Here is a 7,237-nt window from a genome sequence, read left to right on the forward strand (position 1 = left end):
ATTTCTCTGGTAGCTAGAAACACATCTCCAGTGGAATGATAATGTTGCTAATGAATGCTAATGTCTGCTTGAAGACTAAATAACTGCTAAAATGTAAGCTGTAACATTTACATAAGACATTAATATGTCAGGATTGTGTCTCCTTAAGCTTATTTTGGAGTTCTTGTGCTCTCTAGTAACAAAAAATCAATTAATGTAGCATTAAAATATATTTGGTAAATGGGTGACAAAATATTAATTCTACAGTTGATAATGGTGATTTTTGGGCTGAAACAATACTATAGTGAGAGAGAACAATTTAACTGAATTCTATACATTGCAATTTTTTTCTTCTATAGTTGTTATTCAGAGTTTAAGATTTATATTAGAAAAACTGAACTGAAACACAATACAATGTTACTGATTATACTGGCAGTTCCCAACCTTTTTGTCCTGTGGAGAAGATGAGATGTTACATCAATAATTCCATTTCTTGTAATATTACACAAAAGTTAAATCAGGTTTGTTTTTTCTTCTTTTCTACCTCGTGACCTTTTGTCGTGTGACCCTTAGGAGGGTGGCCTAACCCTACATTGGGAACCCCTGAAGTAAATCTTAATGTCAAAACAGTGAAAATCTATGTACTCATTGATGCATCAATATTAACAATATAATAATATATCGGTAGAATTAGTAGTTGTAAAAATTTTTACAAGATTTTATGTTCTGGTACTTACTTAAGTAAAGGATCTGAATACTTCACTGATTTGTGAGTGACCAATAGGACTGCAAACACAGGACTTCCTGTTGTCTTGTAAGGGGGTGTGTGGTACCAGAGAATCATTAGACAAGTCTTAATCCATTATCATTTAAATACATTTAGAAAGAAGTAAGAAAAAAGTTTAGTACTTAAAGAGACCCATTGTCATTCTCAATGAAAAAAGTATGTAGATACAGTGCATTCATAGATGTTTGTCAGCAAGGCCAGGCTGGGATAATAATTCAGGCCTAAAAGCTAATGGCATCCCAGGCCACACATTCAAACGAGACCAGCTGTTGCACTGCACTCATGCTGGCTGTTCACTTGAATAAGTTTGCTCATTCTTCTCTGATCTCACCCACCGACAATTTGTTTTCAGCCACAGAACTGCCTCTGACTGTTCATCAAACTATTCTTTGTCAATTCTGAACAAGCTAGCACATGAAAATCCCCCGAGGGCAGCTGTGTCTGAGATGGCAGGGCCCACCACATCTGGCACAAACAATCATACCACATTCAAAGTCACTTAGATCATAGATCATGCATCTTGACCACTGTTTGGTCAAACCACTGATGCTCTCGGATGTGTACTGTTCATAAATTCACATATCTTTTTCTGAACATTCTCGTGTTCATTCCCAAAGAGCAGTTTAGCTCTCTTGGCAGGATTTTTCTAACTTTATCTGCGGTGGCAGGTAGCCTCTGATATGTAAGGACTTCTTACAAAGACTTCTCTATTACTACTGGGCTAGTAACATTCAGAAGGTTGTCATGCTTGTCCAATTGAGATCCCTTGAGTATGCTCCTGAAGATAGAATATGACCTTCCTATTCACTCCTTAGTCACGACCCCAACCAAGTTAGATTTGTCTTCTTGAGCATGGCATAGGAATGAGCTTCCACTTATTAAAGATTTATACCTCAATGGGGTGTTTGCACTATTCAGTTAATTGGCAGGAAAATTGAACCTGCCCCACTCTCATTTCTAACATTATTTACACATAAGGAATTTGGTACAGAAGGGCTACCATCCTTTCCCCAGCAACAGCTGTAGACACTCCTCTATCCACAGATACCTTCTTTGTCTTTAGGGCGTCATTACAAGGATCCGTGATATATTAGCTGATATGAATCCTTAGCCTATGGCTAGCCTAAAAAGCCTTGGCACACCCCTTTCTGAAGATCTTACAAAGCTGTTTTAGAACATTCTTCTTCAAGCTTTAGGGCTAAACTATACACTGTATCCATCTTACCAGAGCTAAACTGGTCAAGATTTACCCCAGAATTGACCCCAGTTGCATATTCGCACCAGTTAATACACATGTTTTGGACATACCCTGCTTCTATGTGCAGTTTTGCAAGCAATTGTCAACTCCTTGAGCGAAGTTCTATTGACCCATATCCTTTAATTGCTATATTTGGCATAAGATCCGAAGTCTATGACATGCCATCAAGGTAGTGTACAAGGTAGTGAATTTACTACGGTATTAGCCTGCTGTCTAATACTTTTAAACCAGAGTTCAAACCTCCTTCCATTGCCAGATGGATCAGGGATATTATGTTTCATCTTATGATCAATTTACCTTGAAGGATAACACGGATAATTTCATGAAAGTATGGATGCCTTTTCTGGTTTCAATCTGACCAGTGTAACTTGAGATGCCTCTTGACTTGAGCCTGGAACAGTATAGTCAACATGTAGCCAACCAAAACAACTCATTGAGAGAGTTTTGTAGAGTGTAGTGCCATGAGCTGCTTTAATCTGTCTGTTTTTGCAATATAGATTTGTCCAGTAGATGGTGGTGTGTGTGAACATTTCACTTTTCCCTGCCATCTAAGTCCTCTCCAGTTTTATCTTCCCCTGTGATCCTCCTGTCAGGGATAATCCAACTGGTCCCCAGTGTCAGCAAATTGATTTACCTACAGTATAATACAGTATGTATGATAGCAGCCAGTTAACTTACTTAATGGCAATTTTAATCTTTTTCCTGCCTGGGTAATGTTTATCCTGTTTCACAGGGATGGTGATAGAAGCAACTGAGATATACTACGACACTTGAGAGAACACTGTCAGGTGGTTGACATTTTAAAGAGTGGATCACCTAAATGTCTGGGGTAGAATAATTTACAGTTAAGTCAAATGTGCAAAGATGATTGTTTCTTTTGGATTTCAACACACGGTAATGTTACATCCTACTTTTTGTTATATCACCCTAAAGGTATTGACATTCTTAAATGTAACAAAACAATTGGATGAACAGCTATCGTTCACTTGAAAACCTAGAGCAATGTCTGTGTTTTTTGCTTTAAATTATAATCCCATGTGGTCCCATGAGGGTCAAGGAACATGTCTCTTGCTAATAAAGAACTAAAGCCCACCAGTGCTTTCTCTTGTGTGTGTCCCTCCATGCTGCCTTCATCTCTGTTTTCCAGCTGCATGTATTCAGTAAAAATAGTAAAGGTTGGAGGACTGCCCTGTACTTTAAAAGAAAAAAAAACCTCACTTGGCTACTCTGTGGGGTGGAGAGTTCAAATGAAGTTCACAGGACGCCTGCTCTGTCTTACTTCCTGTTTTCATATCAAAGTAATAATATCAAATAGGCAATGGACATGCTTCTGTTATTCTCAACAGGGTTTGAAATGAAATAAGATAAACTAAAATAAAGACATTTCAAAATGAGAGCTATGTAGTCCTCAGTGGGAATCCAATAGGCAGTGAATTCAGTTACTGACAATGTGAGTTTAATAACTAGTTGAAACGCCATTTAAAGCTTCATTTCTGCTCTAGTCAATATCATGTTCTGCATACATCTGCAACTGTTTCACATGTGCAACATATAGAACAAATCTGAGTGCTACCTTCAAAGGTCTGTATAGTCAGTGGCATGGTATCATGAGTGACTGCATGATGTAAGGAAGTGGGACCTCGCTCAACCTGCGATGACAATTTCCTGCCCTTATAACATGTGGGAGCTGGAAATACTGTATATTGACACATATTTTCCTACAACCCACACGGTGTCTGTGGGTGTCGAGAAAAATGGCCACCAGGACCAATATGCATACAATTTATAAGTAATGTTCCTAAGTGTGGCTCCGAATGTTGAAAAAAAATCTTAGTAAAAATAAGCCCTCCTTCAACCATTGAATCAACCAGTGATGTGACTCCAGGGGTGGCATGTCAAGGCTATATCACAACATCACAACTTCATTGTTCAAGCTCACCTTGACATGGTTTAGGACATGGAGAATTATTTGTTAACAATCTCGAATTAGTTAGAAGGGATATAGTAACCATTTTAAGTGTCCAGTAGAGGTCAAATGTAAATAAAATGTTTAGTTGTATCAGTTTTTCAAAACAGCGTGCAGCGATCAACCCCCAAAAAAACATTTATAACAAAGAATTTCTATATAGATGAATTGTAAATATTTCATTTCTGTTTTTTTCTTATTCAGTTCTTCAAACCAAGTAGAACCCATGTATTTCACAGGACATTTTATAACTGGTGTGAGATGAGTGTCGTCAAACATTTCCAAAATAATAAAAGTGTGTTGATACTGCCTCTGCTGGCCACTTCTAACTGATCCAGGAGACCTCTGGAGTTCTCTGAAATGATCTGGGAGCTGAAACCATGTCTTGACACTTAGCAACATCTATGCATGGCGATCAAATTTAAGAGTAAGATAAAAATGACACTGTCCTTAGAATAATGACAGCCCAGCAGCATTTCTCCTTTTCTCTTCTTGGCTAATTAACAAAAGTAAGAAGCATCTATTTAAGAGAATAATACATACATCTTTTTTTACATGGTAACATTTTTCATACTGACATGATGTGGATTTATCTTCTCAGATCAATAATTCTCCTGTCAGCTTTTCATTATATTTAACAAATGTGTTGTCTGTATGGAAACACATATCGCTTTGTACTGCACAATATAGAATAAATGTGCACTCTGGGTATGGTACATTGCATTCACATACAGACTACACACGTTTCTAGTTGTTGCATTTATTTTTTACTGTGCAATGACTAGACCTGCATTAAAAAAAAGTGCGTTGTCTGGGGGTGCCCCCGTAGCCGAATGGCATACCACATGGGTTCATGTGCCCTAAGCAGCTGGTCCCCGGATCAACTCCTGGTTCGTCTGGACCTTTACTGCATGTCATTCCCCTGCTCTCTCTCCCTGTTTCCTGTCTCATCTCCACTGTCCTGTCCAAATAAAGATGAAAAAAAAGTGTGTGTGCCCTCATGGGCCGTAAGGCATGACTGTGAGGCAAAGGCTATGAGTCTTAAATGAGTCTCAACCTCCCCATTCCTGGCCACCAAAGACGACAGAATCAGATTGTCTGCTTGTCTAATTTAATCCGAAGCTATGAGCTCCACGCTAGGTGTGCTGTCTTGGCTGACCAATGGTACAACAGTTTAAATGGCTTAAGCGACTGTGGGGCTGGGAAAGGATCACACTCTCCTCAACTCTGTGAGTCCTGTCAGCAGGCTGTCAAGTGCCTACCTGAACATTGCTCGTGTACTGACAGGGTGTTTTGTTTGATTGTAAGTTTATTTGTTTGATTGCCTCTGTGATGAACATTATTTATTACAGATAAGAGTCCAGTAATCTTCAGGTATCATTTTAGAGGAAAATGAACTCTTGGAGGGAACTGCAGCAAAGAGCGGGAACACAGAGAGGAGGAGAAACACACGGTGAGGAACTGAAATGTTTTTCATCAGAGATACCGGAGGTCTTTCATGAAATACGCTGCACATGAGGTTAAAAAAAATATGACCTTTGATTTGATGCTCAGAGAGAATAGTGAGAGAATAAAATTTCAACTTTTTGTGATCTGTCAGCTGAATCGCTAAGTGGTCACACGGATAATCACACTGCAAGAGTCAGTATGGTGCCTTTATTCAACAGATGACAACACCAATCTACTGCATTCTGAGGTATACTGTATGTGCCTTGTGTCTTATTAGTTTGACTGAGTATGTTCTCTAAAAGGTGAATGTATACAACCATTATTAAATCTCCATTATTAAAAGTCTCCCATTGCTCTGATCCTACTATTGCCACTTGGTAAGTTGATTTCGAAGGCAAAGAGGAGCTGAAATTGGCATGGTGTCTGCCTGGCATGTCACCATCAAATCTGTGCTGTTAATACAGCAGAGCTGAATTTACAGTACTGGAACAAGCACAACAACAAATCGTCTGTGAGTGAAACCGGGCTTTGTTCGTGTTTCATTCCATTGTTGCAATGTTAGACAGGCTTATAGTTCTGTGTTATATCGATGTCAGATTTCAACTTATATTCTGAGGAAGTTATATTACTAGTTTCAGCTGAATGGAGGTTTACTCAGTGGTACACCAAAACACTCTCAGTGGGGTTTCTAATTCCTTTATTTGGTTTTTCACTTCTACACAACCTGATTCATATCCATGCTACTGAGCAAGGCTGCTATTTGGACTGGTCTAAATGTCTGCCCAGTGTAAGAACCAGTATAGCTTTCCCTGCAATCAGCAGAGAGGAGACGGATAGACAGATGGAGACGAAGAGCACCAGGCTCCATGAAAAGTGACTCACGTATCATTGTATAATCAGGGTATATTAAGGGAAGGAACATCACACCCTCATTGCAGCAATGAGCTATGTGTACTGTTGCTTAATGGTTGTAGAAACCTGCACACTCCTCCCACTCTAATACATATGTTATGCACTTATCCTGATATGAGGACAGACGATGTACCTTGGTCTTGAAATCACTGTTATTTCTTCATTTTTGGCTGCTTTCTCTTTTGGCCTTTAGTGAGGAAGTAATTCGAGAGTAGGAGGATTATGTGATCATTTTTAATTTTACTACCTTATTTGTAGTAACTGGAGTAAATGTGGACTTGGATTGGCCAGATGGGAACAGAGCTGTGTGCTATTCACAGACTGTGTCTTTAATAAAGCACATAAAGAAAATAACCATTTTTCAGATAAATATGAAATGGTCCCATGTTAAAATATCACAGTCCAAACTGTTATGTAGCTCAGTCAGTACTGACTTCCTGCGGCCTGTTAATCATATTGCTAAAATCCTTATATAATCCCTGTAGGCCTTATGGTGCGTCTCTTTTGCTCAACACGGAGCACTATGTACTGCAGTGGTATTGCAAGTGAGGTGAAAGGTGGTGATTATTCTCAGAGCCCAAAGCCACTCTGGTATTGCCAGCTCTACTGTACAATTGAGATGCACCAGCACAAGGAAAAAGAGGATTCTGGGGGCCCAGGATTCCTCACAGAAACTCCCTGTAATGCAGATCCTATCATATTGCTTTGCATATCTGCTTTGTTGTCACAAAACAGGCCTTTTTTCAGGGCAGACATTTTGACTTGTTACAGCAGGAAAAGCACAGAACTAATACATTAATGATGGCTCCATTCCATTTAAGCTTCCCAGTAAATTATACCAGTGGGCCCATAATGCAACACAGACATAGTAGGAAAAGCACTGTTA

This window comes from Lates calcarifer, linkage group LG20 (assembly GCF_001640805.2).
Source record: "Lates calcarifer isolate ASB-BC8 linkage group LG20, TLL_Latcal_v3, whole genome shotgun sequence".
Lineage (NCBI taxonomy): Eukaryota > Metazoa > Chordata > Actinopteri > Centropomidae > Lates > Lates calcarifer.